Source organism: Tasmannia lanceolata, unplaced genomic scaffold (assembly GCF_043159265.1).
Source record: "Tasmannia lanceolata isolate RefF3 unplaced genomic scaffold, GAP_Taslan_0.1 ptg000018l, whole genome shotgun sequence".
In the NCBI taxonomy this organism is placed as follows: domain Eukaryota; kingdom Viridiplantae; phylum Streptophyta; class Magnoliopsida; order Canellales; family Winteraceae; genus Tasmannia; species Tasmannia lanceolata.
The window spans coordinates 14779571-14805054 of NW_027518695.1; the positions used below are offsets into that span (position 1 = coordinate 14779571).

At 36.7% G+C, this 25484-nt stretch overlaps 1 pseudogene; it reads left to right on the forward strand.

Moving 5' to 3' along the window:
- Positions 1-14146, forward strand: part of LOC143850084 (uncharacterized) — a 29523-nt pseudogene extending 15377 nt beyond the window's left edge.
- Positions 14147-25484: the final 11338 nt, after the last annotated feature.

The window sequence follows — 25484 nt, forward strand, 5'->3', positions numbered from 1 at the left end:
TTATGATGTGGACCAATTGGAGCACCCTTTCGGCTTTATTCTGTAACGGCACCCTTAAGTCTAGCGTTCCACAATAAAAAACGAATTAAAAAAAAAAGAGAGAGAGGAAAGATAGACTGAAGGGCGCCTTGCAAAAAAACCAGTTACAAGGACACCCCTATTGCTCCTTATAAGCAAAGTGCATTGATGATTACAGTTGCCAACGTTATTTTCATATTTCTAAAAATTTCTAATAAAAATCTAATAAAAATTTCATTCCGAAATAACATCTTGCTCTCTACCTCTAATTCTCTTCTGCTGTTTTTTCCAACCAGTCATGCGGAATTGCAACGGGAACGCACGCAAAATCCAAATATATCTTGATGCATAGGGGTCCGCCTATTGTTGGGTTCATAAAATCTTTGCCGATAGTGAGAGCATACTTTGGAGCATTATAAATTGAGGAATGCCAAACTAAAGGGCGTTCTTGCAAATATCAGCTAAAAGAGCTCCCCCATCCAAGAACATTAATACCAAGAGCAACAATGGCTTCTTCCAATAGCAACAACAACTCCTCCTCTAAGCGTCTTACCAACGAAGAATTGAGGCTAGAGAGGGAGATTATTAGGATAATCGATAATGGGAATACCGAGTACCTAAACCCTAATTCTCCTCAGGGCGTTATAATTGGTGATCACCATATATGCATTAATTGCATTCCATGATGATAGGAATTTAGACTATCCGGTGTGGCAGTGGCACGACCACATTGTCCTCTCCGATGAGGAAAATGGGTATAGGCGGGAATACATTTATGGACATTATTATGAGAGATTGGATTCCGAATTCGGTATGAATGACGGAAACGAGAATTACGGTGAGGAGAATCAGAAACGAAGCCGAGCCATGAATTTGAGGCTGGGCTATCTGATTGGCGATGCGAGTTCGTTCAGTGGTAGGATTCTTGACCGGAATCGGAATGCGGGTTCATCATCGAAATAAAGTATAGGGTTTTTTTCTGTATTTTTTTGTATTTTTTTATTTACCGGAGGGGCTGGTTTGAGGTTGTATTTTGTTTGTGATGGGGGGTTAAAAATACCCTTGTTGGGGTTTCCATAATTTTACAGTTTTCTCTTAAATGGGATTATTATATTTGTCCCCATATAAAGGTTTTTTTATATGAATTAATTTTGGTTTTTTTCAGTTTCTTGGAATTTTGTAGTAATATGCATGCTCGTTTGTTTGATATTAGCATTCATAGGCATGTAAAGATGAGAAGTGGAAGAACTTTCCTGGAATGTGAATGTGAGCATGGTCTAACCATGTGTTAATTATCAACATTTATGGTTAGATAATAGAACATATTTTGACTGGCAGGAACATTTTCTTGAAATGTTGATGTGGGTATTGTATAAACAAATTCGTTAAAATTATATTCAGGGTGGAGTTTGGAGATTCTGATTTTAGGTAAACACTTGTGATTCCAGTCCGCTAGAACTAGCATTCTAGTTTTTTGGGGCACAACCTATTCAGGCTCTGGCCCATCTAATGGACGGTTTGGATCATCCTATGGTGCAGGCCATACCATACTTTTTAATAAGTGAGGAGTGTGATCATCAAAATACGGTAGTGGTGATATCATTTCCTTTTTTTAATAAATAAATGAATTATGGTTTATTTTCAATTTTTGGGATTTTGTAGTAATTTGATGTCCATTTGTTTAATATTAAGATTATGGGCATGTAAAGATGAGAATTGGAAGGTGTTTACTTGTATTAGTGTATGGTACTATGGTTGGATTGTAGAACTTCTAAAACTGCAGAACATGGTATAAACATAGGTATTACTACTATAAATTTCGTTGTTACTTTGTTATGCGCAAGGAGATACGCTTAAATACCCAAGAAAATATAAAGTTTGCAACTTCCTCTTGTTTTTCTTGTTTGCTATTAGTGTTCATCACGGCTATATTGCATTTTTTTTTTCAGACCCTTGCGTAAAGCACTAAATAGTCGGCAATATATGAAGGTCTAATAAAACGTTGCATAGGAGAATAACTCATGGGTATTTGCAATTGATTAAGTTGTACCTGGCAGCACATGATAATGCCAACCAAGTTGTTCACTTGTTTGAACTTACAAAGGACTTTATTTTTAGCAATGCATTTATGATAGACAAAGGTTCACTTGGTTTCTTTTAAGGATTTGTCATCCATAGATGGTATGACACTTGGAAATTCACTGTTCAGTAGGTGAAGGTGCCCCTTTTGGGAGCTAATGATGGAGAACCCTCTTTTTTTTTCTGAAATCACGAGCTTCTTCGTTGCTTATTAGAGGTTTGTACACCTATGGTTGTCAAAATTCGGCTTGCCATTTGGAATTAACGCACTCATCATTATGGGTCACACGAACCTTCTATGATGTGAGGGAAACAATGTGGGGATGGCTCTTTTGGTCTCTTCAGCCATAACATTGACGAGTGAATTGAAATACTGTGGACAAAAAAGGCCACAAAAAGTTATGCTATGCCACTCCAAAATATTTGCAAGAGTGTAACGCTTCCCCTGTCAAGTTGGTGCATGAATATCTATTGCATTCGTAGGTGTTAACTTACCAACTTCTCCAAAAGCTTATACTTTAACAATAGGGAAACCGATTCAGAAAGTATGTGATAGCTCGTCGATTACCATAAATTATGTCCATAAATGTTAAAGTAACGCCATCTCCAACAGCATAAGCTTATGGAGTAACTGGTAGTTTCACATGGTATCAGAGCAAAGGTCCTTAGTTCAAACCTCCCAGATAACAAAAATACACATGCAATGGCCAAACCCAAAAGAGGAACACATGTGCCACGTGTAAGCCAACCCTAGAAAGAGGGGCCACACGTGAGGGGGAGTGTTAAAGTAAAGCCATCTCCAACAACTTAAGTAACTGGTAGTTTCGAAATAAATTAATGAATGTTCCCTTTTTAATAATTTTTAGTACGTGCATCACATATCATATAGGCTTAGAAATAGTCAAGTCAAAAACTTGTTTTCTGTTTCTTAATGAATTATGTAGAACATCTTTAATCCATGTACAAAGTCCAACACTCAAAAGGGAAAAGGAGAAGGAAGAGAGAAAGAAGAAAATTAAAGAGATCTCTAATTGATCGACTTTGGAGGACTGAAAATGTTTTATTTTATTTGTTGATTGAGGGAATATTAGGGTATTTAATTTAGTTTAAGGAACTTTTTTAAAATCCAGAAATTAGAGACAAGAAATCTGAAATTTAAAATAGGATCTCCCCAATTTCAAATAGGACCGTTGAATCAATCTGAAATTTAGACCGATGCGGTTCAACACTAAGAAAATCAACCACGTCCTATTTCAATTCATATTCCGGTTCCCTATCAACTCAATGTAAAAAATTAAAATAAAACATTGATTTAAAAAAATCTAATAAAATTTTCATTCTGGAATCAGAATACCACATATGGGGCGGGAAACACATTTCCCCTTTAATTCTGCTCTGAAGTCATTTCTAACCCTAATTCTGTTCATTTTTCGAACTAATTAGAGTTATCTAGAATCAGAATCAGAATTGGACCCCGATTCCAGTGCCTCATTCTTGCAATGGAATCACAAGCGATTTATATATCTTGGAGGATTCGAGTATGTTAATTCCATTGCCTTTGAAACACACCCGAAATCCTTAACATATCTTTGTTGATTCGAGTATGCTATTCGTACAATCTAAAAAAATCCTAAAAAATATTTGTTCAATTTGCCATTTTTTGCAGGGATGGCGCATTATAAATAGCTTCACCATCAAAAGTGAGGAGAAACAAAGCACAATGAGTTCTTCTTCCGACACCAACAACCTCTCCTTCGACCCTCCCTTTCTCAAAACCAATTCCTTTCCTTCCCCTGTCAGAGTGGAAGATTTCCGGCAAGAAACCATCCTCATTCCTTACATTCCCCAATCTTTATACAAACCCTATAATTGAGCAAATTATGACGGCATAAGAATGGCCATGGAATCTGACCACTAAGCAAATTCCTATCGCCGGTCAGATTGCCCAGCCCCAAATTCATGGCTGGGCTCTATTTTTTATTCTCCTCCTCATCATTCTCGTTTTTGTCATTACCGCCGAATTTGAAATCCACTCTCTCATCATAATGTCCGTAGATATACTAACGCATATACCCATTTTGGTCATCGAAGAGGATTATGTGGCCGTGCCACTGCCACACCTAATGGTCTAAATCCCACTCAGCACATAATGCAATGTATATATGGTGATCTCTGATTGTAACGCCCCGAGGAGAATTAGGGTTTAGAGTCTCGGTCTTCCCACTGTCGATTATCCTAATATTCTCCTTCTCTAGCTTCCATTCTTCGTTGGCAAGACGCTGGAGGTAGTCACAGGAGGAGTTGTTGTCGCTGTTGTAAGAACTCATATTTGCTATGTTATTAATGCACTTGAATGGGAGTGCCCTTGTAGCTAATATTTGCAAGGGCTCCTTTAATGTGACATTCCTCAATATATAATGCCCCAAAATATGCTCTCGCTATCGGTAAAGATTTTACCCCTATCCACGAAGATACGGGTAAGGCCCTGCCTGTTTTGGATTCTTAGCATTAAGGGAGTGAGTGGGGGCAATTGGACCCCTGGAAATTTTTGGATGAGTCATACCTACTTACTTAAAATGTCAAAATTACCTTTACCCCTCTTCGATTTTTAATTTACTACAAAGAGAGACACAATTCTAATTCATTTCCAAAACCCATTAGCGGAAATTTTTCCTTTGCAAAATTGATCTCCACTCCCATGTCTTCGATTTCCCCTCTCTCAAGGCGTCTAGTTTTCCCTATCGACGGTGACAGCTAAGCCCTAAGGTATGCTCTCTCTCTCTCTCTCTCTCTCTCTCTCTCTCTCTCTCTCTCTCTCTCTCTCTCTCTCTCTCTCTCTCTCTCTCTCTCTCTCTCTCTCTCTCAAACCCCCTATCGAAAATGGTATATAGTTCTTATATGGCTCGTGTGTTGAAAATGGTAGCAAATAATGACATGGTTTTGGGGCTTAAAAAGATTTCATGATCATGGTTTTCCTTTTTCTGGATCTAGGGTTTCATGATCAAGGTTATGGTTTATTGATTTTACCTATTAAATCAAATGGATTCCTTCTTGATGAAGGTTTTGAATTTTCTTGATCTCTACATATTTCAAGTGCATTTTCTCAATTTGAGTTCCAAAATTTCTTTAAAATAGGATTCGTCTGAGTTTTTCTTATTTCCGATAATGTTGAATGTTTCAGTTTCAATTACTCTTCATGATTTGAACTTTAGTGATTGTGTAATTTTATTTTTCTCTAGGCTTTCTCTGAGAGATACATCTCTGAATTTTTCCTAATCTAATCATAAGTTTCATAAAAGTATCTTAGTGAGTTCAAAATCACTCCATTTTCTAAAAGCTTTTTGTTGTGCATTCTTTAATTCTAAGAAAGCTTATGAAATTATTATTTCCCATGACTATGCTTATTGGTCTTTAATTAACAGATCCGTAACATTTGGGTTTCTTTTGTGCTTAGTTTTGAGGATTATTTCTCAATTACTGAGATGTAATAGATATCCACATTTTCCTATCTCTGTGTCTCAACAAAATTGAAAACCGGTTTATCAATTGGTAAAAAAGAGAAAAAGAAAAATATTGAAAGCTTGTTCTAAATATTATTTTGCTACGTGTTATTCTTATTTTCTCCTTTGTTTCAAAAATTCAAAAGAGACTCCTATTCAAATTTCCAATCTAATGTTTTTTGTCTTTCTCTTTTGGCACACTCAAGTTTTTGTGAGGCACCCACTAATTGTACCTTTGCGTGAATATGAGAATTTGTTTTGATTTTGTATATAAAATCGGAAATGTACAAGGCTTAGGTTAGGTTTTTGTGTATGGGACTTAAATCTAAGAATTAGGTTTCTGATAGTATTAATGTGGATTGTCAGTTGAAAATGACAGTTTTTTAGGAAAAATTATTAGCTATTTTGGTGGATATTATAATAATTTATTGATTATTGTATAAAAACCATTGTCTACCCCTGCTCGAGCAAATTCCTAGCCTGGGTGTGTCCAAAACTGATTACTAGACTCAAATTTACATTTACTTTTGAGTCCAATAATAGGTTTGGGACTCACATTCTGTTATCAAAATCAAACGGGACCCAAACCTTATGCTTTATTTGGATTGCCAAAATCAGGAATATATTGGAGTCGATGCCCTATTTCAATTCCTAATCAGGTTCCAATAAACTCAATGTAAAAATATTAAAATAAAAAAGAGGAATTCTAGATTCAAGGGCGCCCTTCCAAATAGAGCGAAAAGGGCTCTCCCTTTGGTCCACATCATGTTTGCAACCCAGATTTTTTCCTTTTAAACACATTTAAATGATGTGGACCAATTGGAGCAACCTTTCAGCTTTATTTTGCATGGGCGCCCTTGAGTCTACTGTTCCTCAATAAAAAACTAATTCTTAAAAAGAGAAAGATAGACTGAAGGGCGCCTTGCAAAAAAAGCAGTTACAAGGGTGCTCCTATTGCTCCTATTGGTCCGAAATAACATGGAAGAAACAGATTCCAACATTTCCCCTTTCATTCTGCTTATTTCTAATCTACCTCTAATTCTGTTTGTTTTTTTTTTCCAACCAGCCATGACTCATGAGGAATTGCAACGGGAACGCACGTGAAATCCAAATATATCTTGTTGGATACGGAAACCCACTCCAAATCCTTACATATATCTTCATAGATACGGGGGTATGCCTATTCTTGCCATCATAAAATCTTTCCCGATTGTGAGAGCATAATTTCGCCCACAATTAATCGAATGCCAAACTAAAGGGCGTACTTTCAATTATCAGCTAAAAGAGCTCTCCCATAGTCCCTCCCAAGTGCATTAATAACCTACCAAACATGGCTTCTTACAACAGCAACAACAACACCACCTACCGACAGAGGCTTACCAACGAAGAATGGAGGCTAGAGAGCGAGATTATTCGAATAATCGACAGTGGGAAGACCGAGTCTCTAAACCCGAATTCTCCTCAGGTCGTTACAATTGGAGGTCACCATATGTACATTGCATTCTATGATGAGAGGGCTTCAGACTATCGGGTGTGGCAGTGGCACGGACAAATAATCCTCTACGATGACCAAAACAGCTATAGTGCATTTTTTTCAGACCCTTGTGTAAAGCACTATATAGTCGGCAATATGTGAATGTCTAATAAAACGTTTGCATAGGATAATAACTCGATCATGGGTATTTGCGAATGATTAAGTTGTTCCTGGCACTACAAGATAATGCCAACCAAGTTGTTCACTTGTTTGAAGTGATGAAGGACTTTATTTTGGGCAATGCATATATGATAGACAAAGGTTCACTTGGTTTCTTTAGATTAAGGATTTGTCTTCCATAGATGGTATGACACTTGGAAATTCATTGTTCAGTAGGTGAAGGTGCCCTTTTGGGAGCTAATGTTGGAAAACCTTTTTTTTTTTTTTGTCCACGAGATTTTTCGTTGCTTATTAGAGGTTTGTGCACATATGGTTGTCAAAATTCTGCTTGGCATTTGGAATTAACGCACTCATCATTATGGGTCACACAAAGCTTAATGTTCTCTATGGCAATCAATTTAAAAAATGGGCAGCATGAGGGTCTTAAGCTATGATGTGAGGGAAACAATGTGGTGATGGCTCTTTTGGTCTCTTCAGGCATATATATCACTGACGAGTGAAATGCTGTGGACAAAAAAAGGCCACAAAAAGTAATGCTATGCCACTCCAAGATATTTGCATAGAATGGTACTCCTAAAATTGCAGTGTCTAACACTTCCCCTGCTCGAGTTGGTGCACGGATTTCTTTTTGTTTATTGCATTCATAGGGAACCCTATTCAGAAAAAGGGCCACAAAAAGCAATGCTATGTCATTCCAAAATATTTGCAGAGAATGGTACTCCTAAAATTTCAAAAGCGCAACACTTCCCCCCTCAAGTTGGTGCACGAATATCTCTATGTAGATAAGTATATTGCATTCATAGGGAACCCGATTCAGGAAGATATGATAGCTGGTTCCATAAAATTTCAAAAGAGACTCCTATTCAAATTTCCAATTTAATGTTTTGGGTCCTTTTCTTTTGGCACACTCAAGTTGTTGTAAGCCACCCATTAATTGTGCTTTGACTTGCATACAAGAATTTGTTTTGATTTTGTATATAGAACCGGAATATGGAAGGCTCAGCTTAAAATTTTGAGTTTGGGACTAAAATCTAAAAGTTAGGTTCATGGTAGTATTAATATGGATCGTGTGTCAAAAATGGTAATTTATAAAGAAAATGATTAATTATTTTGTTGGAAATTACAATAATTTATTGATTATTGTATACAAACCATTGTCTACCTCTCACGGAGCAAATTCCTAGCGTGATGTGAGTCCAAATATATCTTGCTAGATGCGGAAACCCAAGCGAAATCCAAATATATATCTTGCTAGATCCGGAATCCCAAGCCAAATCCAAATATATCTTGCTAGATACGGAATCCCACGCCAAATCCAAATATATCTTACATATATCTTCGTGGATATGGGGATGCCTTTTCTTGGCATTTGGACTTATATATATATATATATATATATATATATATATATATATATATATATATATATATATATATATATATTGAGAAATGGCCAAAGAAAGGACACGCTTGCAAATATCAGCTAAAAGGAGAGCAAACATGGGTTCTTACAACACCCACCATAACCCCTCCTGTAACAACCTTCAAAGGCTTGCCAATGAAGAATCGAAGCTGGAGAGGGAGATTATTCGAAGAATTGATAGCGGGAGGACCGAGACCCTTAACCCTATTTCTAGGGAGGGTGTTAGTATTGGAGATCACTGCATATGTGTTGGATTCCATGAAGAAAGAGATTATCGGGTGGGGCAGCGGCATGGCCTTATAAAGGTTGGTCCCTAGCAAATTTCATCTTTTAGTAGTTTTTGAGTATTAAAATGCCAGTTTCATTTTCTTGGATTGATGACCAAGAACAAATTTTACCTTCATTTCAAATGACTTTGCATTACTGCATATGATTATCTTCCCATTTATTTCAAATGACTTTGTATTAGTTTATGGAGAAAAAATACTAGGGAATTTAAATACTAATGTCTCTCCATCTTTTTTGCAGGGGACTTCCTTTAGTATCTGTCGGCGAATAGGAGATAAACCGGGTGTTTTCTTTTGGGAGCGTTGTTTGGCATGGATTACGCAACTGTTCAATGCATTCTCTTAGCACCCCATTCTGCTCCTGCAACTCCTCCACAAATTCATTGAAATGAGCTGCTCATCAGAAATGGAAAAGCATTAGAAAAATTCCAAAACAGGAATAAATAAAAATTAAGTATCGAAGAAAAGTTTTTGGCAAGCCAAATAAAGCTTATGGTAGGTTCATTTGGGAGAAGTATAGAACTGCAGCCATATGTATTACACCACAAACATCAAAGTATTGAAGACTTCTCCCCAAAAGAACTTAGCGGTTCTGACGATGATGAGAACGATGAGGACGAGGAGCAAAAACGGAGATGAGAGGGGAATTTGAGGCTGGGAGATCTGATCGGCAGTGGGATTTCGTCTAGTGGTCGGATTCTTCACAGGAATCGGAATTTGGGTTCATCGAAATAAGTTATATGTATTTCATTCTGTATTTTTTTTGTATTTATTTGTAATATGGTTAAAAATTTAAAATCACCCTTGTTGGGGTTTCCATGATTTTAATATACTTGTCCCCATATAAAGTTTTTTTTTAATATAAATTAAGTGTGGGTTATTTTCAGTTTCTTGGAATTTTGTAGTAATATACATGATCGTTGGTTTGATCTTAAGATTCATAGGCATGTAAAGATGAGAAGCAGAATGTGTTTACTGTACATATGTATGGTACAATGGTTAGATTATAGAATTTCTAAAACTGGCAGAGGACTTTCTTGTAATGTGAATGTGAGTATATATGGTCTAACCGTAAGTGTTAATTATCCACATTTAGGGTTAGACAATAGAACTTCTCTCAACCAACAGGGACATTTTCTTGGACTTTGGATGTGGGTATAATATAAATAAATTCCTTGTATGACGCTTGGAAGTTCATTGTTTAGTAGGTGAAGGTGCCCTTTTGGGAACTAATGATGGAGGACCTCTTTTTACGAAATCACGAGTTTCTTCGTTGCTTATTAGATGCTTGTTCACCTATGGTTGTCAGAATTCTGCTTGCCATTTGGAATTAACACACTCATCATTACGGGTCTCATGAAGCTTAATGTTCTCTATGGCAGTCAATTTCAAAATAGGCAACATGAGAGACTTAGGCTATGATGTAAGGGAAACAATGTGGGGATGGCCCTTTTGGTCTCTTCAGCCCCATCAGTAATGAGTGAATTGAATTACTGTTGACGGAAAATGCCATAAAAGCAATGCTATAAATTGCATAGAATGGTACTCCCAAAATTACGTAGAATGGTACTCCTAAAATTGCAAATTGTCTAACACTACGCTAAACAACCCCCTCTCTCCCCACCGCCGCTGCGCCCCCCCCCCCAAAAAGAAAAAAAACAAAAAAACAAAACCACACCCACACACACACAAAAGTTGGTGCCTGATTCAGGACATTGATCAAAACATGATTGTATGTGTGGTGCATTAACAAGGTTTACAATTCACTTTGATTTGCAAAACATGAACATTGATCCAAGCAAGATTGTATATGTATCTCAGTTGGAAGGTGCTTTCTGTTTCAACCAAAAGATTGTGTGCTCGATCCCAACCCTCACTTACCCAAATTAATAATAATCCAAGCTCACTGGGGAATGAGGTTCATGACAAAAGCAAAAAGGCGAGTCATTATTGTTAGTCCTATTAGTGTTAGAGATGTGAAGCCAAGGAGACGATACTCGATTGACTATGAGGCTTCCTTTCTGTTATTATTAATGATATTTGGTGGGTTACTTACAAAACTATAGGGCATAGACAAGGAGTCCGTTTGTCACTCTTTTCTTTTACCTTTGTTTTTTTTTTTTTTTTTTTTTTTGTAACATAGGGTGTCCCCACCACCTTTGGAAGTAGGACTATTCCCTACGGATGCCCGCAATCGCCCATAAACCACGCGCATCAGGTAATCCCGGGAGGGATTAGATCACAAGTCTCCGGGGAGCAAACCCGTGACTTATGCCGAAGAGCCAACACCCGTATGGGCATAGTTATTAGCTGCATTTTTTACTCGACGGAGGACCATATTCTTACTGAATGCATCAAAATTTTTAGATCACTTGAATCGATATCACACCTTTCTGACGACCCTCTTGATTTTTGGTAGTCATAACTTGACTCAAAAGAGGTGGAATCATTGACCCTTAGAAAGGGGTTAAACTTGCTTTTAGCTTTTCTTTAACATGGGATGGCTATAGTAAAGACACAGCTATTTGCATTGGTTCCTACTTTATGAGGACACGAGACCGCACTTGTACTGTTCTTACCACTGAAAACTAAATGACCTGAATGATAATTAAGAAGGTTAAGTTCCGTTACACATTTTGGTAATGCACATTTTATTGTTTCCTTGTAGGCCTTTTTAAAAGCTATACATGATGTCGTTTTTTAGCTTCTATATTCAGAAACGCAAGTTTTAGTTGACAAATTTGTTTGTTTTACATCTGTAGGACTGCATAGAGGTTAACAATTGTGGCATTCAGATCATGTAATTTGATGATTATGAAGGGACCAATCCAGAAATAGAGGACAATGATTCTATTACTAACAAGAGAGAGTAGTAACCACAAGGTGTTGATCCAAAACAGGGTAGGGGTTTTCGAGGGGTGCATAAGGTATTATCACTAGTTTTAAACTTGGAAAATACACGTTCTATATCCCATGCTCTGTCTACTCAGATATTCTTTCTAAGTAAGAAGTTTAGGCTATTCATGCTTTTGATTTGCATGATAGGCACTTATTTCTGGCAAAATTGGGCAAGCTTCTGCGCAGAAAATCTTGAGGAATGGGTTGACTGTGACCATCTTTACCAAAGAATTGTAGGTGCAGAGCACTTTCCAAAACCAGCTCAGTGGCACCAAATTGGCGTTAATATTGAACACCTCAGGGCATATGCTGTTCAACAACTTGTAAAGAAGTATGTGTTGATTGCTTTACAAAACTGAATTTTACACACTACCATTTGGGTAAGTATTCATCTACGAATATGTATAATGGTGGTTGTTAGGTTCTGTTTCTTGCTGATTATGTTGTTGGTAGCTGATATCCTCTTCCGGTGCCTCTGTTCAGTTCATCAGTTTTTGTTGAAGGGGACATCTAAAATATAGTCTACAAAGACAGCATAAGTGGCCAAGCTAAAGACATTCCTGAGAGGGTGATCTATTTATAATATTAAACATAGTACATTTGGGGTTTTAATAATTAATATTGATAATGCTGCAATTATTTATGGTATTAGAGCAAATTAAATGTCAGATAGGAGTTTTCTATAGCCGCTTAAGAAACCGAACAATGACTTCCATCGGTAGAACTGCATCATGCCCATAGGTTAAAGGAAATGGGGTAGTTTACATGCTCGATTTTTTAGAAACCTTGTAAGCCTGTAAGACTTCAGATAACGTTTCATGCCAAGCCCTTTGATTGGCATCAATCATTTTCTCCAAAATCAATTTCAAGGATTTGTTTGTAGATTTGGCCCGTCCATTAGCTTGGCCGTAATATGGAGTTGAGTTGACAATCTCAAATCCATATTCCTTAGCAAAAGTGACCACTTATTCACCTGTGAACACAATTCCTTAATCGGTTGTGATGGTGTGTGGTAAGCCGAATCTATGGATGATGTGTTCCTTTTAAGAATTTTATAATATCGGTTTGTGTAACCGATTTCATAGGAACAAGTTCTACTCATTTAGTAAAATAATCCATAGCTACTATTATAAAACAATGTTGTTTAGACGATGGTGGGTATATTTTGCCAATTAAATCCATTGCCAATCCTTTAAATAGCTACGACCTAACAATTGGGTCCATTATTGTAGCAGGAACGTGTTGTACTGGCCCATATTTCTGGCATGGTTGACAGCCTCTCGCATATTGGATTCAGTCTTATGCAATTGTGGGCTAGTAGTAACCATGTCTGTAAGCCCGATGGTACAACCCTTGGCAATCTTATATTTTGTTTTATGATTCCAAACACAAGTGATTAAGTGGTACTAATTTTGTTTGTTGCTTAAGTGTTTAGATTTTAGCAAAGTACCGAAGTCAAGGAATCATGGATCAAGTCCAAAGCAATCACGACGATCAAGTGAGCCTAAGGAAAGAAGAGGAGATCCATGGTGAAGATCAAGACTTGAAGATTGGAGATCAACATTAAAGATTCATGTCAAAGTCTTGTAATAGATTGTATAAATTTAATTCCCTAAATAATCTCATGGGTACCTAGGGTCTAGAACGCCGATATCTGATAAGAAGAGAGGGAGATATGAGTTTTATAAGATGGCTGCGTAAATTTGGAAAAATTTAAAATCTGTCTAGCGGCCAGTCGGCCGGGCAACCCGACCAGAGCGACCATCTGATGATTGGCGGCCAGCCTCAAGCCACAAACTGTGTTTTTATATAGGCCTAGCAGCTGGTTGAAACGAGCTGTTTATTGGGGGAGCCATGCAATAACTAGTTTTGTGCAGTTTGCCTGTCAAAGGGTCTTCTAACCCCTTGGGATAGTATATAACACCCAAAAACATGATTGGATGATATTAAATAGTGATTAACACCATTGTGCCTGAAAGTGGTGAACCTCGTAGGGATTAGACCTTAGGCTTCAATTTGTATATTCTTTGAGAGTGGAAACTTGTAGTGAGTGAACTTGTTGTATCCGCCATGTTAGAGGCTTTGTATTTTTCATTTTCATTACATTGTATTTGGAGCATATTTGGAGACGCAGAGCCAATGCCGAAGGCGAGTGTTGGGAGACGCAGAGCCATCTCCGTCGGCAAGTGGTGAGGCGCAGAGCCACCTCATTGTAATCGGTTTGATCTTCACCATTAAGAAGATCCGGTTAGTAAAGCTACCAAGGTTTTGGGTGGAGTGGAAGTAGGTCCGGAGATCTGGACGGAACCACTATAAAAATCTATGTGCGCTCTAGCTATTCTCTTGGTTCTTACTTTTGCATCTTGATTTTTATCTTCCTTGCATTAACTGTCAAAATTCTTCTTTAGATACAATCTTCAATTAATCTTCTTAAAAGAGCAAAAATTTGCAAAACCCAATTCACCCCTCTCTTGGGTTGCCACCTGGGCCTCACGGTATTTTTCAAGTATAAAGATTAACCAATGCATTTTAATGCCGGCTTGATGTCCCTAGTCTCATTCCGATCCGGCTCTTTGGCTGTATTAACAACTGGGCTTTTCCTGGATTCTCCCCAATCTATCTTAGTGAGTTCAAGATCACTTCATTTTATAAAAGTTTTTTGTTCTGCGTCTTTAAATCTTATGAAAGCCTGTGAAATTATTATTCCCCACGACTATACTATTTAGTTTTTAATTAACGGATTCGTAATGTTTGTGTTTCTATTGTGCATAGTTTTGAGGATTATTCTTCAGTAATTTTTGAGTTCTAACTAATAGATATCTACATTTTCCTATCTTCGTGTCTCAGTAAAATTAAAAACATGTTTATCACGTGTTAAACAACTTTTTTTTTTTGAAAACTTATTCTAAATAACGTTTTGCCATGTGTTACTCCTATGTCATTTTCAAAATTTCAAAATAATCTCCTATTCAAATTTCCAATCTAATGTTTTGGGTATTTCTCTTTTGGCACATTCATGTTGTTGTGATACAAGGATTTGGTTTGATTTTGTATATAAAAAACAAAAACTTTTTTTGTTTGGGACTAAAATCTAAGAATTATTAGGTTTCGAGCAGGTTAGTACTACTCTGGATTGTATGTTGAAAATGGCATTTTTGTAGGGAAAAATATTATCTATTTCGGTAGCTATTATAATAATTTATTGATTATTATATAAAAACCACTGCCTGCCCCTCCTGGAGCAAATCCCTAGTTTTGTCCTTGATGTGAGTCCAAAACCAAATATTGGACTCAAAGGTACATTTTACTTCTGAGACCGATAATCGGTTTGGGACTCACAATAAGTTTTCAAAGTCTAAAACAAACTGGTCCTAAACCTTAGGCTGTGTTTGGATTACCAAAATCAAGAATTGGAGTCTACATCCTATTTCAATTCCTATCCTGGTTCAATATAAACTCAATTTAAAAAAAAAAATTAAAAAATAAGTAATTCAAAAAAATCTAATAAAAATTTCATTCCAGAATTAAAATTCTACATCTTGGGGTTGGGAAACACATTTCCCCTTTAATTATATTAAGATATCATTTCTACCCTAATTATGTTCACATTTTCGAACTAATTAGGCCATGTTTGGATTTGTAGGAATTTTCTTTAAAAGTTAGGAAAAGAAAAATATTCCTAAAATTTCTTTCATTTTAATGTATGAAAAATATAACATGAACTAACCCTATTCAATTTTTAATTAAGACGGACCTTCGATTTTTGATAATATTTTCTAAATTAACCATAACAATATTATTTCTCTCCAAATCAAGGAAAGAAATTTCCCGAAGAAGAAATTTCCCACCAGAAATCTTTTTCTTGCAATCCAAACAGGTCCTAACGGTTACCCGAAATTAGAATCGGAATTGGATCCCAATTCTAGTGCCTCATTCTTGCAATGGAAACACGAGCGAAGGATATATCTTGGAGGATACGAGTACGTTAATTCCAATGCCTTCTAAACACATCCGAAATCCTTAACATATCTTCATCGATACGGGTATGTTGATTCTTGCAATCTAAAAAAATCTTTGTTAAATCCTCTACTTTTTGCAGGGAGAGCGCACTATAAATAGCTTCACCAACAAAAGTGAGGAGAAACAGAGCACAATGTGTTCTTCTTCCAACACCAACAACCTCTCCTTCGACCCTCCCTATCTCAAAACCAATTCCTTTCCTTCCCCTGTCAAAGCCTGGAAGATTTCCAACAAAACACAAACCTCGTTCCTTACACCCCACAATCTTTATACAAACCCTATAATTGGGCAAATTGTGAAAGCATAAGAATGGCCATGGAATCTGACCACTAAGTGAATTCGTATTACCAATTAAATCACTAAGCCCTGAACTCCTTCCTTTCCTCTGTTTCCAATTCTCCTTATCATTCTTGTCCTCATCAGTACTGCTCAATTTCAAATCGACATTCTCAAAGTAATTATGGCAAATCTATTCATGCGTATACCCAATTTCCGGTGAAGAATCCGACCATTGGACGAACTCCCATCGCTGATCAGGTCTCCCAGCCCCAAATTCCCGTCTCGTCTCCGTTTATGTTTCTCCTCCTCATTGTTCTTATCATCACCAGATCTTCTGAATTTGAGTTCCACTTTCTCACAGTAATGTCCGTAAATAAATCCCCACGTATACCCATTTTCTTCATCGAAGAGGATTATGTGTTTGTGCCATTGCCTCACACGATATTCTCTATCTTTGTGGAATCAAATGCATATGTGGTGATCTCCAATAGTAACTCCCTCCCTAGAATTAAGGTTCCAGGTCTCGGTCTTTTAACTGTTAATTCTCCGAATAATCTCCTCTCCAGCTTCGACTCTTATTTCGCAAAACATTGAAGGTTTTTACAGGAGGAGTTGTGGAGGCTGTTTGTAAGAACTCATGTTTGTCCTCTTATTAATGCACTTGGATGGGAGCGCCCTCTTAGCTGATAATTGGAAGGGCGCCATTTAGCATGGCGGTCCTCAATATATAATATGACAAAATATGATCTCACGATCAGCAAAACCCATTAGCAGAAAATTTTCATTTTGAAAATGGAACTCCACTCCCATCTCTTCAATTTTCCCTCTCTCACGGCATCTAGCTTCACGTATCCAGCGATGACGGCTAAACCCTGAGGTATGCTCTCTCTCTCTCTCTCTCTCTCTCTCTCTCTCTCTCTCTCTCTCTCTCTCTCTCTCTCTCTCTCTCTCTCTCTCAAACCCCCTATTGAATATGGCAGTACTTGTATGGCTCATGTGTCAAAAATGACAGTTTCTAGGGGAAAAAGGATTAGCAAAAATTGATCATGGTTTTGAGGCCTAAAAAGATTTCATGATCATCGTTTTCATTTTTTTTTGGATCTAGGGTTTCATTATTAGGGTTGTGGGTTATTTTTTGACTGGATTTTATCCATTAAATCAAATGGATTCCTTCTTGCTGAAGGTTTTGAATTTTCTGATTCTCTGGCAATTTCAAGTGTATTTTTTCAATTTGAATTCCAAAATTTCTCGAAAATAAGATTCTTCTGAGTTTTTCTTAGTTCTGATAATGTTGAATGTTTCACATTTAGTTACTCCTGATAATTTTGAATTTTGGTGATTGTGTAATTTTGTTTTTCTCCGAGGCTGTCTCTGAGAGATACATCCTGAATTTTCCCTAATCTAGTCATATATTTCATGAAAGTATCTTAGTGGGTTCAAGATCACTTCATTTTCTAAAAGTTTTTTGTTGTGCATTCTTTAATTCTAAAAAAGCTTGTGAAATTATTATTCCCCAGGACTATACTTTTAGTTCTTTAATTAACGGGTCCGTAACATTTGGGTTTCTATTGTGCTTAGTTTTGAGGATTATCCTCAATTGCTGAGATCTAAGAGATATCTGCTTTTTCCTATCTCAGTGTCTCAACAAAATTGAAAACTTATTTTCTATCAAGTGTTTAAGAAAAGGAAAAATATTGAAAGCTTGTTCTAAATATCATTTTGGCACGTGTTATTATCATTTTCTACACTCCGGCAGTTTCAAAAATTCAAAAGAGACTCCTATTCAAATTTCCAATCTAATGTTTTGGGTCTTTTTCTTTTGGCACACTCAAGTTGTTGTGAGCCACGCATTAATTGTGCCTTAGCTTGAATACAAGAAATTGTTTTAATTTTGTATATAGAACAGGAATATGCGAGGCTCCGCGTAAATTTTTGTGTTTGAGACTAAAATCTAAAAATTAGGTTCATGATAGTATTAATGTGGATTGTGTCTCAGAAATGGTAATTTATAAGGAAAAATGATTATTTTGGTGGATATTATAATAATTTATTGATTGTTTCCCTTCAATGTAAGGGTGCCAATTTTGGCTCGGGCTCGGAAACTCGCTCGAGCTCGGCTCGAATCCTTAACGAGCTGAGCCGAGCCAGCTTGCTAGGCTCGTTAAGCTTAACGAGCGAGCCTGACTTAAGCCAGGCTCGGCTCGGCTCATTAAGGCTCGTTAAGGATTTAATATATATATATATATATATATATATATATATATATATATATATACACACACACACACACACACACACACACACACACACACTAAAAGGGTTGTCTATGGAGCGAAAGGAGGACTCAAAATATGTCACTTCTTTTTTCGAACCCCATATGTTACTTGGACCACCCCCCCGTGGTGTAAAAAAAGTAGTCAAATTACACTAGATAGGGCTGTCCAGGGAAGATGAGGGATTTGAATATATATAATTGCCCTTAATATAAGCCAAGCTCGGTAAGGCTCCTGAGCCTGGCCGAGCCGAGCCGACCCGGGCTCGGCTCGGCTCGTTTACACCCCTACTTCATTGGCATTCCTACCTCTAATTCTGTTCTCTCTGGGTTTTTTTTTTTTTCAGATCAGTCATGCGGAATTGCAAGGGAACGCAGGCGAAATCCAAATATATCTTGCTAGATGCGGAAACCCACGCAAAATCCAAATATATAGCTTGCTAGAACCGGAATATGCAAGGCTCAGCTTAAATTTTTGTGTTTGGGACTGAAATCTAAAAATTAGGTTCATGGTAGTATTAATATGGACTGTGTGTCAAAAATGGTAATTTATGAAGAAAAATGATATTATAATAATATATTGATTATTGTATACAAACCATTGTCTACCTCTCACGGAGCAAATTCCTAGCGTGATGTGAGTCCAAAACTAAATTTGGACTCAAATTTACATTTACTTTTGAGTCCAATAAAAATAAAATTAAAATTAAAAAAAAAGACACCCTATTTCAATTCCTACTCTACTTCTCCGTAAACAAATAGAAAAATAATTGAAATAAAAATTTAAGAGGGATGCAGACTGAAGGGAGTCCTTGTAAAAACCAATGACAAGAGCACCCCAATTGGTCTATCTCAAGAAAGTGTATTTATAATGGCACTGAAAATTTGGGAGCCCTTGCAAAAACCAGTTACAAGCACCAATGGGGGCGCCATAGTAATTTTTTTTTTTTGCAAGGGCGCCCTTCAGTCTATCATTCCTCATTGTGATTAAAAATTTCATTCCGTCCCAAGCACCAATATGGTCCTCCATCGAGTCATTATTGTTCATCCTACTAGTGTTAGAGATGTAAAGCCAAGGAGACGATACTCAATTCACTATGAAGCTTCCTTTCTGTTATTACTAACGATATTTGGTGGGTTACTTACAAAACTATAGGGCATAGACAAGGAGTCCTTTTGTCACTCCTTTCTTTTACCTTTGTTGGCATAGTTATTGGCTGCATTATTTACTCGATGGAGGACCATATTCATACTGAATGCATCAAAATTTTTAGATCACTTGAATCGATATCCCACCTTACAGACAACCTCTTGATTTTTGGTAATCATAACTTGACTCAAAAGAGGTGGAATTATTGACCCTTAGAAAGGGGTTAAACTTGCTTTTAGCTTTTAGCTTATCTTTAACATGGGATGGCTATAGTATAGACACAGCTATTTGCATTGGTTCCTACTATATGAGGACAAGAGACCGCACTTGTACTGTTCTTACCACTGAAAACTAAAAGACCTGAATGATAATTAAGAAGGTTAAGTTCCGTTACACATTTTGGTAATGCACATTTTATTGTTTCCTTGTAGGCCTTTTTAAAAGCTATACATGATGTCGTTTTTTAGCTTCTATATTCAGGAACGCAAGTTTTAGTTGACAAATTGGTTTGTTTCACATCTTTAGGACTGCATAGAGGTTAACAATTGTGGCATTCAGACCATGTAATTTGATGATTATGAAGGGATCAATCCAGAAATAGAGGACAATGATTTTATTACTAACAAGAGAGAGTTGTAACCACAAGGTGTTGATCCAAAACAGGGTTGGGGTTTTCGAGAGCTGCATAAGGTATTATCACTAGTTTTAAACTTGGAAAATACATGTTCTATATCCCATGCTCTGTCTACTCAGATATTCTTTCTAAGTAAGAAGTTTAGGCTATTCATGCTTTTGATTTGCATGTTAGGCAATTAATTGTGGCAAAATTGGGCAAGCGTCCGTGCAGAAAATCTTGAGGAATGGGTTCACTTTGACCATCTCGACCAAAGAATTGTAGGAATGGGTTCACGGATTCTTCACTGGAACCGGAATTTGGGTTCATCGAAATTAGGTATAGGTTTTTTTTTATGTATCTTTTTTTCTATTTTGTTGTAATGGGATTCCATGATTTTAATATATTTGTCCCCATATAAAGTTTTTTTTAATATAAATTAATTGCGGGTTATTTTCAGTTTCTTGGAATTTTGAGGTAATATACATGATCGTTTGTTTGATATTAAGATTCATAGGCATGTGACGATGAGAAGCGGAATGTGTTTACTGTACATATGTGTGGTACAATGGTTAGATTATAGAATTTCTAAAACTGGCAGAGGCCTTTCCTGTAATGTGAATGTGAGTATGGTCTAACCATAAGTGTTAATTATCCACATTTATGGTTAGACAATAGAACTTCTCTCAACCAACAGGGATATTTTCTTGGAATGTGGATGTGGGTATAATATAAACAAATTCCTTAAAATTATTTTCAGAATGGAGTGGACATTTTCTTGGAATGTGGATACGAGTATAGTATAAACAAATTCATAATACTATTCAGCGTGGAGTTTGGAGACTCTAATTTTTGGTAAACACTGTTTCATTTCGCTAATAATAATATTCCAGTTACATATATGTATTTTGAATATTCTGACAACTCCTGTAGAACATAAATATGCAGATTTATTCGAGTTGTGTTGACCTAGATGCAAATATCAATGCTGAAAATTGCAGACTCGGATAATGATAGTTGTATAAGAAGATCTTGTATTTAACAAGAACATTTAATTCTAATACTAATATTAACTATTAAGTTACAAGCAGTGATACATTCTTAAATGCCCAAGAAAAGATGAAGTTTGCAACTGTGTTTTTCTTTATAAAAAAAAAAGAAAAAGAAAAAGAAGTTTGCAACTTCCTCTTATTTTTCCCTTGTTTGCTATAAGATTTCATCATGGCTATATTGCATTTTTTTAGATCCTTGTGTAAAGGACTAAATAGTTTGCAATGTTTGAATTGTAAATGTCAAATAAAACATTGCATAGGAGAGTAACTTATAGTTATTTGCATTTGATTAAGTTCCTGGCACCACAAGGTAATGCAGACTAAGTCGTTCGCTTGTTTGAAGTTAAGAAGGTTATTTTTGGTAATCCATTTATGATTGCCAAAGGTTCAGTTGGTTTCTTTTAAGGATTTGTCATCCATAGATTGTATGATGCTTGGAAATTCATTGTTCAGTAGGTGAAGGTGCCCTTTTGGGAACTAATGATGGAGAACCTCTTTTTACGAAATCATGAGCTTCTTCGTTGCTTATTAGAGGTTTGTGCGCCCATAGTTGTCAAAATTCTGCTTGGCATTAATTTGGAATTAACACGCTCATCATTACGGGTCTCACTAAGCTTAATGTTCTCTATGGCAGTCAATTTCAAAGTAGGCAACATGAGTGTCTTAGGCTATGAAATGCCACAAAAGCAATGCTATACCACTCCAAAATAATTGCATAAAATGGTACTCCCAAAATTACGTAGACTGGTACTCCTAAAATTGCAAAGTGTCTAACAGTCCTCACCCCCCTCACCCACCCACCCACCCAAGTTTGTGCATGAATATATTTGTGTTAATGCGTTCATAGGGAACCTGATTAAGAAAAAAAGCCACAGAAAGCAATGCTATGCCAGTCCAAAATATTTGCATAGAATGTTACTCCTAAAATTGCAAAAGTGTAACACTTTACCCGTCAAGTTGGTGCATGAATATCTCTATGTCTATTGCATTGATGGAAAATTTGATTCAGAGAGATATGACAAATGGTTGATTACCATAAAATATGTCCATAAATTAAAAAATGTTCCTTTTTTAAATAACTTTTAGCACTTTAACTATGCTTAGAAAAAGTCAGGTCAATAACCTGATTTCTGGTTCTTAATGAATTATGTAGACCATCCTTAATCCATGTACAATGTTCAAGGCTGAAATCGAAACATAGAAGAGAGAAAGAAGAAAAATTAAAGTGTTCTCTAATTGGTCGACTTTGGAGGACTATAAATATTTATTTGTTAACTGAGGGAAAATTTGGGTATTGACTTCAGTTAGAGGGACATTTTTAAAATCCAGAAGTTAGGTGGGCAGAAATAAGAAATCTGCTTAATCTATGAAGTTACAGATCTGATCTCCCCCAATTTGAAACCTGACAGTTGGATGCAGTTCAACACTAAGAATGCCCTAAAGTTTCATCAAGATCTGACCCTTTGATCATTGAATTGGGCAATATTCATAGATCTGTGAAAAATCAAAGATTCCTAATCTGCTCTCAGACTCAGATCCCACTGTCATATCAGTTTGAAGCTATTTGAAACTAGCAGCCGGTTGAAACTAGCAGTTTATATATTCATAGATCTGTTGAAACTGTGTTTTTATATATGCCTAGCAGCTGGTTGAAACTAGCTGTTTATAGCTATTGGGGGAGCCATGAAATAACTAGTTTTGTGCAGTTTGCCTGTATAAGGGTGTTCTAATCCCTTGGGATAGTATATAACACCCCAAAACGTGATTGGATGATATTAAATAGTGATTAATACCTTTGTGCCTCAAAGTGGTGAACCTTGTAGGGATTAGACCTTAGGCTTCAGTTTGTATATTCTTTGAGACTGGAAACTTGCAGTGAGTGATCTTGTTGTATTTGCAATGTTAGAGGCTTTGTATTTTTTCTTTTTCATTACATTGTATTTGGAAAGTATTTGGAGATGCGGAGCGTATTCCGAGACGCAGAGCCATCTCTGAAGGCGAGTGTTGGGAGACGCAGAGCCATCTTCGTCAGCAAGTGGTGAGGCACGGAGCCACCTCGCTGTAATTGGTTTGATCTCATCGTTAAGAAGATTCAGTTATTGAAGCTACCAAGGTTTTTGGTGGAGTGGATGTAGGTCCGGAGACTTGGACCGAACCATTATAAAAATCTACGTGCACTCTATTCTCTTGCTTCGTACTTTTGCATCTTAATTTTTATCTTCCTTGCATTAGCTGTCAAAATTCTTCTTCGGATACAACTTTCAATTAATCTTCTAAAATTTACAAAACCCAATTCCTCCCCTCCCCCCCCCCCCCCCCCCCCCCCCCCACCTGGGTTGCCGCCTGGGCCTCACAGTATTTTTCAAGTCTTCAGATTAACCAATGCGTTTTAATGCTGGCTTGATGCGCACCACAAATCCTCTCATGAACTTCAGCCATTACCACCATGACTTCCTCTATTCCTAAGAATTTTAGGATTAGATGTGAGTCCAAAAACAAATATTGGATTCAAAGTTACATTTTACTTTTGACACCGATGATCGGTTCGGGACTCACAATAAGACGTTAACAAAATCTAAAACAAACTGGTCCTAAACCATAGGCTATGTTTGGAATGCCAAAATTAGGAATTGTAGTCCACATCCTATTTCAATTCCTATTTTGGTTCTCTATAAACTCAATGTTAAAGAAATTTAAAAAAAAAAAGTAATTCAAAAAAATCTAGTAAAAATTTCATTCTAGAATTAAAATACCACATCTTGGGGTGGGAAACACATCTCCCCTTAATTATATTAAGATGTCATTTCTACCCCTAATTATGTTCATATTTTCAAACTAATTAGGCCATGTTTGGATTGTAGGAATTTTCTGGAAAAGTTAGGAAAGGAAAAATATTCCTAAAATTTCTTACATTTTTATTTATGAAAAATATAACATGAACCAACCCTATTAAATTTTTAATTAAGATGGACCTTCGATTTATGATAATATTTTCTAAATTAACCATAACAATATCATTTCTCTTTAAATCATGGAAAGAAATTTCCCGAAGAAGAAATTTCCCACAGAAATCTTTTTCTTACATTCCAAACAGGGCCTAAAGGTTACCCGAAATTAGAATCAGAATTGGATTCCGATTCTAGTGCCTCATTCTTGCAATGGAATCGCAAGCAAAATATATATCTTGGAGGATACGGGTACGTTAATTCTAACGCCTTTGAAACACACGTGAATCCTTAACATATCTTCGTTGATTCGGGTATGTTGATTCTTGCGATCTAAAAAAATCCTAAAAAAATCTTTGTTAAATCCGCTATTTTTTGTAGCGATGACGCATTATAAATAGCTTCACCATCAAAAGAGAGGAGAAACATAGCACAATGAGTTCTTCTTCCAACATCAACAACCTCTCCTTCGACCCTCCCTATCTCAAAACCAATTCCTTTCCTTCCCTTGCCAGAGCTTGGAAGATTTCCAAAAAAAAAAAAACCAACCTCATTCCTTACATCCCACAATCTTTATACAAATCCTATAATTGGGCAAATTGTGAAAGCATAAGCATGGCTTGGAATCTAACCACTATGCGAATTCCTATCACCGACCAGATCACTTAGCCCCAAACTACTTCCTTTCCTCTGTTTCCGTTTCTCCTTATCATTCTGGTTCTCATCAGTACTGCTCAATTTCAAATCCACATTCTCAAAGTAATTACCGTAAATGTATTCATGCGTATACCCATTTTCTGGTGAAGAATCTGATACCCATTTTCCGGTGAAGAATTCGACCACTGGACGAACTCCCATTGCCGATCAGATCTCCCAGCCCCAAATTCCCGCCTCGTCTCCGTTTCTGTTTCTCCTCCTTTTTGTTCTTATCATCGTCAGAACCGCTAAATTCGAGTTCCACTCTCTCATAGTATTGTCCATAAATATGCTACTACGTATACTCATTTTCTTGATCAAAGAGGATTATGTGGCCATGCCACTGCCACACTCGATAATCTCTTTCTTCATGGAATCCAACGCATATGCGGTGATCTCCAATAGTAACACCCTCCCTAGAATTAGGGTTCAGGGTCTCGATCCTCACGTTATCAATTCTCCGAATAGTCTCCCTCTCTATGTTCGATTCTTCTTTGGCAAGCCATTGAAGGTTGTTACAAGAGGAGTTGTGGAGGCTGTTGTAAGAACTCATGTTTGCTCTGTTATTAATGAACTTGAATGGGAGTGCAGCTTTAGC